This window comes from Chrysemys picta, chromosome 1 (assembly GCF_011386835.1).
Source record: "Chrysemys picta bellii isolate R12L10 chromosome 1, ASM1138683v2, whole genome shotgun sequence".
Classification (NCBI taxonomy): domain Eukaryota; kingdom Metazoa; phylum Chordata; order Testudines; family Emydidae; genus Chrysemys; species Chrysemys picta.
In genome coordinates this window covers 166,036,317-166,048,724 of record NC_088791.1, presented here as the reverse complement: position 1 = coordinate 166,048,724, position 12,408 = coordinate 166,036,317, and the positions used below count along the sequence as shown (strand labels likewise).

At 47.8% G+C, this 12,408-nt stretch overlaps 1 long non-coding RNA gene across 1 annotated transcript in view; it reads left to right on the top strand.

Moving 5' to 3' along the window:
* Nucleotides 1–11,140, top strand: part of LOC135982440 (uncharacterized) — a 73,658-nt gene extending 62,518 nt beyond the window's left edge. Inside the window, exons 2-3 of the long non-coding RNA XR_010599798.1 lie at nucleotides 9,900–9,986; nucleotides 10,827–11,140. This is a non-coding gene — a long non-coding RNA (uncharacterized LOC135982440). The remainder of the gene's footprint in view (nucleotides 1–9,899; nucleotides 9,987–10,826) is intronic.
* The last annotated feature ends 1,268 nt before the right edge of the window (nucleotides 11,141–12,408 follow it).

The window sequence follows — 12,408 nt, the reverse complement described above, 5'->3', positions numbered from 1 at the left end:
GCCTGGGGTAGGAGGCAGGGCTGGGGATTTGGGGAAGGGGCGGAGCTGAGGCGGGGCCGGGGGTGGGGTAAGAAAAAAACAGGGGGGGGGCAAAATTGTTTCTGCTTGGGGCAGCAAAAATCCTAGAGCCGGCCCTGCTTTCTGAACAGTCCTGTGTTCTTGAAGATGTGATCTGCCAGGGGTCTGCTGGTGTGGAAGTCCTTGGAGCATTAGTTTGCTTGTTACTTCTGTATGAATCTTTAGATTCCCTACATTTGACAGGGCTGAAGTGGGAAAGAGGGGAACCAAGTTAGCCCTTACTTGGTCATGTTTAGTTTAGCCATTTAAGTGGCTCAAAGTATAACAGTTTTTGTATGGAATCACAGCTTTGTAAATGCTGAGTTGTTCTATCTTTGTTTTGTTTAATGTAAGGGGTGTGATACAGCATAGCCAGAGGACAGCAGGAGAGGGTTAGAAGGGAGCCTTATTCCCTGTAGAGAGAAGAAAGTTTGCTACAAATTAATTAGAGCACCTAAAGCCAATTAGAGCACCTGAAGCCAGTCACCCGATAAAAAACCCCTGCTTCAATCAGACAGAGGAAGGAGTTGGAGCAGAGAGGATTGGTGTTGGAGCAGAGAACAGTTTGAAGGAGTAGAAACAGAGTGGATTGGTGTTGGAGCAGAGAGCAGTTTGGAAGGAAGCAGAGGAAAGTTTGGAGAAGTGCTGAGGTAGGCTAAGAAGACCAAGACCCTAGGTAAAGGGGCACCTGGCTTGTGCAGAGGGAGGGCAGGAAGCCCCCCCCCCCCCCCCCCACATACTGAAGGACAGGAGAGGGAAGTAGCCCAGGGGAAGGAACCGCTAGTTCAAGTGGTTTACCACTATCCCTAGGGTCCCTGGGCTGGGATCCAGAGTAGAGGGCGGGCCCGGGTCCCTCCCTCTCCACTCCCTTCCTCTAGGACACTAGTGGGGCAGTTAATATTCCAGTTCAGGGGCAAGAAATGATGCTCTGAACACCCCCCCCCCAAGAAGAGAAAGCGCGAGACCCATCATAGTAGTGCCAGCAATTTGCCACATGTGGTGTCAGGGGTGGGATCTACACGCTGGGGACTTAAACAAGGGTTAGCCAAAACCCTCCCGTCCTTAAGATGGACAACGTGGTCAAGGCCCTAATACAAGCCACCGCGGCCCAGCAGGAGGCTGTCCGGGTCCAAGCAACCGCCCAACAGGAGGCGACTCGGATGCAGCAGGAGACTTATCATCTGTTGATGAGTCAGGCTGCCCAGGACCGAGCCCTGCTGAAAAAGCTGGTGAAAACAGATGAAGGCCCTTATGCAACTGAACCGCAACTGTGAAGGGACCCGGACCATATGGGCCAGCCATTGCCTACAGAAAATGACACGGGAGGATGATGTGGAGGCGTACCTCCTGGCTTTTGAAAGAGCAGCCCTGGCCCTGAGATCAGTGGTCTGGTATCCTCATCCCGTTCCTGTGTGGGGAGGCCCAGAAGATCTACTACGATATGGCCGCAGAGACTGCAGCAGATTACCCCCAGCTGAAGGCAGAGATCCTGACCAGATCCGGAGTAACGATGGCGTTGTGAGCCCAGAGGTTCCATGAGTGGCAGTATACGGAGGACAAGACACCCCAATTGCAATTGTTTGACCTGATCCACCTGACCCGGAAATGGCTGCGCCCTGAGGCCTTCAGCTCTGAGAAGATGATGGAGCTCCTGGTACTGGACCGGTATATGAGGGGGCTACCACCAGGCCTCCGGGCTTGGGTTAGCCAGAATGACCCCTCCACCTATGATGAGTTGGTCTCCCTCATGGAAAGACAGCTGGCAGCCCGTGAACTGTTCCAGACCCCAGGCAGGGAGACACGGCAATCCAGGAAGCCAACCCCAAACTCAAGGCTCCGGACTGTCGAGAACTACAGGAGAAATGTAACAGGGAGGAAAGACACCGAGGAATGGCCCGAGGCCAAGAAGGGACCTGGGGGTTTGGGAAAAGAGGGCTGGGGGGGCCGGCCAAATAGCACCAGGCAGAGGGTGACAACCGGAATAAGGGGGCGGTGTTACGAGTGTGGGGAATTGAGGCATATAGCAGCCCAATGCCCCAAGTGGGAAGACCCTATGCAGCATAATCTGGGGGATCACGGGGAGCAATGTGGCCTAATCAACCTGGTAGGGGTCACAATGACCTCACATGGGTATACAAGATCAGTAAAAATGAATGGTATTAAGACCATAGCATTAATAGATTCCGGGAGTGCTGCCACGCTGGTCTCGGGGAAGTTGGTGGGGCAAGACCAACTAACCCAGGCCAAAAACATAGGGGTAATGTGCGTTCATGGCACCGTAAATTTCTGCCCCACAATGCCGGTACGGATTGAGATCCAGGGGAATACTACCAGGGTGACTGCAGAGGTGGTCCCCAAGCTCCCCTACCCTGTCTTAATTGGTAGGGACTTCCCCAGGTTTGAGAGCTTACTCCCCCAAATAGAGCCGGGGGGCGGGGGGAACCCCCAGGCTGAGACGGAGGCACCTACAGATAGGGAAAATAACTGGTTTATACTAATTCATGCTGTTTCCCCTTTGCTAAGACTATCTAATGGATCTGGGTGAAAGTATCATTCACCCACCCCCAAAACAAAACAAACTGCCTGTTTTCAAGTTGTTGAAACATCTAGCTAAATAACTTGACCCCAAAATCCTCCAGGATAGTTCCAAAGTGTTTTATCAGTGGGATATCCAAAATTGCGACACATTACTTTTAAATTTTAAGCTATGTTCATTGGTTGTGATTGGTCACACAAAGCACATAGTTCTGATTCTCCAATTGGCTAAGCTTACACTATTCATGTGGTCAGGATGCCTAGTAGATATTTTAACGAAATACGTGTGCATGTAAAATCCTCTCACCAGCAAGTGGTTCTGTGCTTCAGTATGGAGGATGAGGCTGATTATTGCTTACTCTCACATCCCACCCCAAACTCCTGGATTTTAGCTTGGGCCATCCTGCCTAACGCCCATTCCTCTTTCTCCCCCTGGCTACACCCACCCACACCCACACCCACCCACACACAGAGACCAGTTTATCCATTTTTCCGAAGATGCTAGAGGAGTTTGCATAGCACTGATTTTTCCCTTGCAAGAAGGCAACATCAAACAGCACAAGGAGGAGAGCATGTGGGAACAGGAGACTCCGTTGATGCAGATCCTTATTGATTAGGGAAAGCTCCTAATCTCTGAACCCTTGATGTTCCCCCATCACAAAATTTAGGGCTAATATACTGTGTGCTTGTGGGGGTCTGCAGCGGGGTGGTTACCCCACTCCTGCCTGAGGGGTTTAAAACAGCCCTGGCAGAGGGCTGGGGCAAAGGGAAAAGCTACTGGGCTGATTGGGGAAGTAGCCACAGCTGGGACGCTCCAATCAGGCCCCAGCTGGCCTGTATAAAAAGGCTGGGAGCTAGGCACTCAGCAGTCTCTCTCTGTGTTCAGGGAGAGAAGGGCCTGGCTGCAGGGAGCTAAGACAGAGTACCTGGGTGGAGCAGGGCTGGGGACAAGCTGGGGAGCCCCAGCCTGGATAGCCCCAGGCTGCAGCCTAGTAGGAGGCCAAGGAGTACTGGGGGTTGCAGAGGGCAGTCCAGGGCTAAGCCAAGGCAGCAGGTCCAAACCCAACCTTGTCTGTGATGAGTGGCCTATACTGCAGTCTGCCCCAGGGAATGGGGGCTAGTTGGAGACCGGCAGTGGCCTTATTCTGAGGTGAGGTAGGGATAGTGGGTGGAGGTTCCCCAGGGAGGGGAGACCCTAGTACTGAGGGGTGTACTGCCAGGGGGCAGCACCCCAGATAAAAGGGCACCGGGGTCCGGGAGGGACACGGGGCCAGAGAACAGACAGATCACTGGCCTGCAGGGGGCACTCCAGGATGCTGGAAGAGCTAATTCCCAGAAGAGACCAGCAGGAGGCGCTGCAGGGTTGAGTCCAGACCTCTACAGGGTCTATTGGTTACTTTGAATAGTTCAGCAAAGCATCTAACACATGTTTTCATAATTCTTCCATTCCTAGCTTTATATATAGTCTGGTTTTGTTGGGTCTGGTTTATAGAGAAGTTTAACAACTAGTTTCATTCTATACAACACACAGTCAGGGATGAATTAGAATATGGCAGAATGTTTGCATAAACTTCAAACAAACGTAATCTTTACACAAAATGAATTGCTGATGCATTTTGAGGTTGATCCATGAGTAGTATACAGAACTGATACTTGCTCAAAGGAACCATTCATGTCTCTGAATCACACCTTTTCTCCCTTTGATACATGTTTCCAGCACACTAACGTGCTTTTCCCATCCATTTCTCAAACACAGGAATAGGAGAACTCCTTTCACACTGTTGTGAATCTATTTAAAACCTGTGTGAATTTGCTTCATGCAACTCTATCAGCAACCAAAAGCAATGCTACACAGTCAGTCTTTCTATAGATACAGTAGCACGGCTACCTGTCCCAGTTTTGCAGAACTGCTGATACCTGTGCAACTCTCACTTTGTGTCATGCTATATGCATTTATCCAGCAAGACAGCTAAAGGTTACATTCTTACTGATATGTCTCTTACATCTAGGGTGACCAGATGTCTCGCTTTTATAGGGACAGTCCCGATTTTTGGGTCTTTTTATGATATAGGCTCCTATTGCCCCCCAGCCCCTGTCCCGATTTTTCACATTTGCTGTCTGGGCACCCTACTTACATCCACAATGGGCGTAGAAGAATCACAGCTGTTTTAGCAGAAGAAACAACCTTTCTCTAGGCTCTGAAGAATAAATTCTCCTGGTATGCAGTTACTATTCCTCTATCTTTGTAGGTTTCTTTCTTCCCACACAGTGGTGATCTTGCTTATTTTAAATCCTCTCTGAACTTAAGAGGCTTTATCCTTCATTACAGTTTTAAAAAAACAGCACCAGTGTCTCCACATATTTCGCTTAAGCCTCCAGGATGGTGGTTCTTGCTTTGCTCTCTCATAATCTTCTTAGCTACCTTAACTTGCTTTTATTTCCAGCTCTGTTTTAAAACTCAGAATGCTTTGCTGGCTCAGCTGGGGCAAGTCATACCCCTCATGTTACCTGAACCCATCTACAGCAATTGTCAACAAATTGAGAGTTTCTTAATTATGACGAACTTCTAAACCTTACAACAAAAACTTTATTTGAAACAACTTTAACAGATTTTAAAAGCAATGTTCTAACAGACAAGGACCCATTGACAGGACATCGAATACATAGAGAATAATATAAAACAAAAGCCCTATGATTCATATTTCTACAGTTATCTGAGAGACAGTGTATCAAGTCCTCCTGTAACACTGGAGAAAGCCCAAAGTAATTTCACTGCACTCAGTTAATTCAGATTTACGCTGAATAGAATTTGGCCCTCTGGAGGTATGAAATAGCCCTACTATACAGGTGACCTTACCTTATCATGCTCCCATCATTTCTAGTGGTACCTATTTATATGTGCAAAGCTGTATTTCTGCAGCCACTTTAATGACAGAATACAAGTAAAATGTCTTTATTAGCCTGATGGTTAGGTAGGGAAAGAAATGGAGTACAGCAACATTTTCTACCTAATGCAATAATGAGAGGAGCACAGTTTAGCGGTACACAGTACATTGCTAGCCAGCATCAGGCATATTATTACTAGGGAGAGAGAGGGAGGGTAGAGATAAAGAGAGACACTGGGATTTTAAGTAAATTGCTCAACCTGCCTATAGGCCTCTGAACAAACCCCACTCCGTTCAGAGGTACCACCCTGAAGTTAGAAAACAAATAGCTTTGATCCAGTCTCATTTTGATGTTTGAGTAATGCTATTTCAGCTGCCCTGCAGTCCAGTAAGCTGTCTCCATCTCTAGCTAAAACACTCCATACATCTTAATGCATCCGTGCTGTATTACCTGTCTATCTACTTTCTAATTATGACCACAATGACATCTGGATTTCAGTCTACTTGTATTCTCACAAACATTACGGTACAAACAAGCGGTAATTAGCAGCCATTGTCCATTAAAATTATTCTTCCTACAGTCAAGTGAAGCTAACACCTCAGAGAGAATGTTGGGAATATTTTGTATGTAAGTAATTATTAAATCAGCTTTTCCAAGACAGTCTGACAGGGATAAAAATAAGAAGTTTGGTTCTTAAAACCTGATCATGTACCTTGCCCCCCTACCGTCACTATGCTTTTTCTTCTCAAGTCTCAATTCCTGCTCCCCTCTGAGGGGGCACCTTCAAGGTTATCTCTTTCTGGCTAAGGTAGCTGAACTGCTTTAAAGCCTGTAAAGTAACATGGGGGAAAGGTATAATATTGCACTAATTAGGTACACTGTTCACGTTCCTCTCAGGAACATCTCACATTAGCTAAGATCGGAGATGGGATACCTGACTGGATGGATCAGTGATGTCATGTAGAGAATTAATGGCTGGAGAGTATTGAGTAGATGTTAAAACCATTGCATGTTTGTTGTTTATGAGGTGTAAATGCACAAAGGGGAGCACAGACAATGTGTGCAGAACTTCATATAGAAAATGGAGCTATGCTATACAAATAAAGGCATTTTTACACTTGGCTTGTCTTTGCAATGTCTTCTTTATTACAGTTGAGGTGTTCTGGTATAGCAATTCTTAAAAGGATCCAACACACACACACTCTCTCTCTCTCTTTTTCTTGGCTGGTTTACACAGTTCATGCAGTGTTCAACTAAGTCTAAAACTATTTAGTTAAATTGGCGCACACACTGTGTAGCCTGCCCTTATGAACAAAGTGAGCTCTATAAAACTAGCCCTTTTGCTCTGAGAGACTTTTCCTATGATAATACCGATTCCCCTTCTTCCACCAAGTATTTATGTATTTGGCCCAGAGACATTCTGACATTTCCAATGAACATAATTTTTAGGGCTGTCAGTGAATCGCAGTTAACTCATGTGATTAACTCAACAAAATGAATCTCAATTCAAAAACTTAATCGTGATTAATCGCAGTTTTAATCACACTGTTAAACAATAGAATACCAATTTAAATATATTAAATATTTTTGATTTATTTTTACGTTTTCATATATATTGATTTCAATTACAACACAGAATACAAAGTGTATATTATGTTTGATTACAAATATTTGCACTGTGATAAACAAAAATAGTATTTTTCAGTTTACCTCATGTAAGTACTGTAGTGCAATCTCTTTATCGTGAAAGTGAAACTTACAAATGAGGAGGTTACTCACCCTGTGCAGTAACTGACGTTCTTCGAGATGAGTGTCCCTGTGGGTGCTCCACTCTAGTGTGGGTGCTCCACTCTAGGTGTTGGTGCGTCCCTGCGCCTTCACTAGGAGACTTTTCGTAGCAGTACTCGTACTGGCCACACATGCGCAGAGGCTGCCCCCCGCAGTGAGTCTAGGATAATAGTGCGCATGCGTGGCCAATCTCCTCAGTTCCTTCTCTACAACGGAGGCTACCCCAACTCCGAAGTAGAGGGGAGGAGGGTGGGTAGTGGAGCACCCACAGGGACACTCATCTCGAAGAACGTCAGTTACTGCACAGGGTGAGTAACCTCCTCTTCTTCTTCGAGAGATGTCCCTGTGGGTGCTCCACTCTAGGTGACTTAAAAGCCGTGTATCTTAAGGAGGTAGGGACTTCGGATCTGATAGGAACGCCGTTGATAGTACAGCCCTGCCCAAACGTATATCAGATAGAGGGCCTTGAGTAAGGGCATAGTGTTTAACAAAAGTGTGCTCAGAGGACCAGGTAGCTGCTTTACAGATATCAGCCAGGGGAACTTTGCGTAAGAATGCTACAGAGGCAGCCATAGATCTAGTGGAGTGTGTTCTGATGCCGTCTGGAGGTGTAACTTTCTTCATCTGATAGCACGACCGGATGCACTGAGAAATCCAGTTCGAAAGTCTCTGGGTAGAAATAGGTGTACCTCTGGAACGCTCCGCGATGGAAACAAAAAGTCTGGAAGAATTTCTAAAAGGTTTGGTTCTATCCAAATAGAAGGACAAGGCCCTGCGTACATCTAGTGTATGCATTGAGGCTTCGAACGAGTTCGCATGTGGCTTCGGGAAAAAGGTTGGTAAGTGAATCGGCTCATTAATGTGGAACGAGGAGTGTACTTTAGGAAGAAAATTGGGGTGTAACCTGAGGGTAACCTTGTCTTTGAAAAATATCGTATATGGTGGGTCTGCCATAAGAGCTGCTATTTCTCCTGCCCGCCTGGCGGAGGTAATTGCCACTAAAAATGCTGTTTTCATCGAAAGGTGTAAAAGGGAACACGTGGCTAGGGGTTCAAATGGTTGTTGGGTTAGGCAAGAGAGAACTAGATGAAGGTCCCACAGGGTGGTGGGTGGTTTTATGTCTGGGTATAGGGTTTGGAGTCCCTTGAGGAAGCGCTTGGTGATAGGATGAGCAAATACGGAAGTACCCTCAATTTTGTCATGAAAAGTTGTAATAGCAGCTAAATGGACCCTGATGGAACTGGAAGAAAGGCCGGATTGCTTAAGGTCCAATAGGTAGTCAAGTATGAGCAGAAGAGGTGCTGACGTGGGACTAAGTTGTTTAGTTGAACACCAGTGTGTGAATCGTTTCCACTTACATAGATAGGTGGTGCGAGTAGATTGTGTTCTGCTATGCAGGAGCACTCTTTGAACTTGTTCAGAACAATCTAGTTCATTTTGGGAGAACCATGTAGGAACCATGCTTTGAGGTGGAGCATGGATAAGTTGGGGTGGAGAAAACGGCCGTGTTGTTGTGATAGGAGGTTCGGAATGAGAGGCAAGGGGATTGGTGGTCGAATGGACATTTTGGTGAGAAACGGAAACCAGGGCTGTCTGGGCCATGATGGGGCAATTAGGATCACTTTGGCTCCATCTGTTCGTATTTTTATCAGGACCCTGTTCAGAACCGGTATCGGGGGAAACGCATACAGTAAGTTTTGGTGCCATGGGATCATGAATGCGTCTCCCAGGGAATGTTTGCCTAGCCCTGCTCTGGAGCAAAAATTGGGACATTTCTTGTTTTTTGCAGTTGCAAAGAGGTCTATTACTGGGTAGCCCCAAATGCGGAATATGTCGCGAATGATGTGCTCGTTTAATTCCCATTCGTGATCCCACGGGAAATGTCTGCTTAGTTCGTCCGCTGTGGTATTCATCACTCCAGGAAGGTAGGCCGCTGATACCCGGATGTTGTTCGCAATGCACCAGTTCCAGAGTTTCATAGCCTCTGTGCACAGGGACTGGGATCGAGCTCCCCCCAGCCTGTTCACGTAGAACATGCATGCAATATTGTCTGTCATTATGCGTACGTGTTGGTTCTTGATCAGTGGTAGGAATTGACGGCACGCATTGCGAATGGCTCGAAGTTCTAGGACATTTATATGGAGAGAGGTCTCGGTTGAAGACCAAAGCCCCTGGGCTGTGTGGTGAGACATGTGTGCACCCCATCCTATCAGAGATGCATCGGTCATCAGTATGAGGGATGGAGCCTGCTGAAGAAAGGGGACTCCAGAGCAGAGGTTGGAGTGAATTGTCCACCACTGTAGAGAATCTTTGACTCGGGCAGGTATGGAGAGAGTCTTGTTTAGAGGGTGCACATTCGGTCTGTACACCGTGGGCAACCACGCTTGGAAGCACCTCATATATAGACGTGCATTTTGAACGACGGAGGTGCACGAGGCCATGTGACCTAGTATTTGTAGGCAGTCCCGGACAGTCACCTGGGGACTGTTGCGAATCCTTGTGGCTAGTTGACTTATAGAATTGAAGCGAGCTGGTGGGAGAGATGCCAAACCCGTCCGGGAGTCGAGGTATGCCCCTATGAACTCCAGATGTTGGGTGGGGTATAATGTGGATTTGTTTTTGTTTACTTGCAGGCCTAAAGATACGAAACAATTGATAGTAAGCCGTATGGATCGGAGAGCTTCGTCGAACGTTGAAGCTTTGAGGAGGCAATCGTCTAGGTAAGGAAATATTACGACCCCTTGTTTTCTGAGGTAGGCTGTAACTACGGCTAGGATCTTGGAAAAAACACGGGGGGCCGTGGACAGTCCGAAAGGGAGAACCCTGTATTGGAAATGTGTGGAGCCGAGAGTAAAGCGTAGGAATCGTCTGTGGGATGGGTGTATAGTCACATGAAAATAGGCATCCTGTAGGTCGAGGGCTGAAAACCAGTCGCCCTGCTCCAGCGCTGGGATTATAGTGGTGAGAGTGACCATCTTGAACTTTTGCTTTTTGACAAATTTGTTGAGCTGCCTGAGGTCGAGGATTGCTCGCCATCCCCCATTTTTCTTCTCTGTTAAGAAATAATGGGAGTAAAAACCCTTCCCTCTGTGTCATTCTGGCACAGTTTCTACTGCTCCCAGTTGAAGGAGATGCTGCACTTCTTGGAAGAGTAGTTGCTCGTGAGATGGGTCCCTGAAGAGGGACGGGGAGGGTGGGTGGGTGGGAGGGAGGGAGAGGAAGGGGATGGCGTATCCAATTGTAACTACCTCTATGACCCATTTGTCGGATGTAATTTTCTGCCATTGATGAGAGAATGGTCGTAGGCGGTGTCCAAAGATAGGTGTGCCGGCTGAAGTGGGAATGCTGTTTTCTAAACCCTCGACCAATGCTTCAAATCTGCCTATTAGTTGGAGGGGGTTGCAGCGCCCCTGTAGAATTAGGACGACGACGCTGGAATCTTGGTCTTTGGCGTCGTTGTTGCTGTTGTTGTTCCTGTGGTCTATAGGAGTGTTGTGAAAATGTGAGGTAGCGTGGTCGGTGATAAGGTTGATATCTATATTGTCGTCCTCTGGTCGCAGGTGGCTGGAGGCCTAGGGACCGGAGGGTTGCTCTTGCGTCCTTCATCGAATGCAGCATGTCGTTTGTGGTGGAGGCAAAAAGTTTTTCCCCATCGAAGGGAAGATCTTCAATGGTGCTCTGGACCTCTCGAGGGAAGAAGGAGGAAGAGAGCCATGAACCTCGTCGCATGACCACTGCTGTGGCAGTCGACCTTGCTGCAGTGTTAGCTACATCGAGGGCCGCTTGGAGAGCGGTGCGTGATATGGTTTGTCCCTCGGAAACCAGAGCTTTGAATTGTTGTTTCTTCTGTTCTGGGATGTGATCAATAAAATCCATGAATTTATTATAGTTTTTGTGGTCATATTTTGCAAGGACTGCGGTATAATTAGCTATGCGAAATTGTAGCGTCGAGGATGCATATACTTTACGGCCGAAGAGGTCCAGGCGTTTACTGTCCTTGTTGGCTGGGCTGAAGCGGGCGTACTGTTGTTTGGCCCTCTGGTTTGCTGCGTCCACTATCAATGAGTTTGGCGCTGGATGGGTAAAAAGGAATTCAGAGCCCTTTGAAGGAATGAAGTACTTCCTGTCCGCTTGTTTACAGGTAGGTAGGCTAGTGGCTGGATTCTGCCAGATGGATTTAGCGGGTTCTAAAAAGGGCTATGTTGATTGGTAATGCCACTCTAGAGGAAGAAGAGGGCTGCAAAATGTCTGTTAGTTCATGCCGTTGTTCAGTGACTTCCTCTAAGTTAATTTTCAAGTCACCTGCAGCTCTTTTAAAGAGGTCTTGGAATTTGGCATAGTCATCCGACGGGGTTGGAGGAAGGGGAAGTAAGGCTTCCTCAAGCGTTACGTCGGACTCTGCTGGAATAGGAGCAGGACTCAGTTGCTCCTGGGAGTGTGACGGTGTTGCCTGGTATCTTATGTCACTGGCAGGTCCGTCACGAGGCAGTGCTAAACCGGTGTTGCGCCTGGTCGAAGTGCCATAGCGCATGTGTTCTCGGGGGTACGATGCCCATGGTGCCCAACATTGCCAAGGTGGTGGGTAGGGCATAGGTGTTGCCATCCAAGGGTTCACTCCCCATGGTGCAGGATACTGAGAACAGGCTGAGGTAGTTTTTTTTGTAACCCCTGTTGATCTGGGTCTGGGAGTCTTGAGAAGGAGAAAAAACTGCCTGTGGATCAGTTTCCTCCTCACTGGAGGAAGGTTGTTCTGATCCTGAATCCAGCATTGGAGAAAAACAGGCATTTATCAGGGGAGACTGCAGAATAGGTGAGACCAATAGATCTGCTGTCTGAGTGAATTGAAAAGGTGAGGCTCCTGCATGAGGTGAAAGCTGCGGAGGAGGAAGTTGCCCTGAGGGAACATTCCTCTGAGCAGGGGTTTTTCCTTTGATCTCCCTGTCAGCCTGTGCTGCGATTGCCGGTGCCGTGGTAGGTGCCGGGGGGACAACATCAGCCTGCACAGGGTCAGGCAAGGCTGGAAATGTCGGCACCGTGTTCATCTCGGTGCTGAACGGTGCCATAAACGAGGGAGGCAACTGAAAGCCTGAAGCCTCGGCACCGGAGCTTTGCGCCGCCGCCGCAGCCTGAGGCGACTTTCGT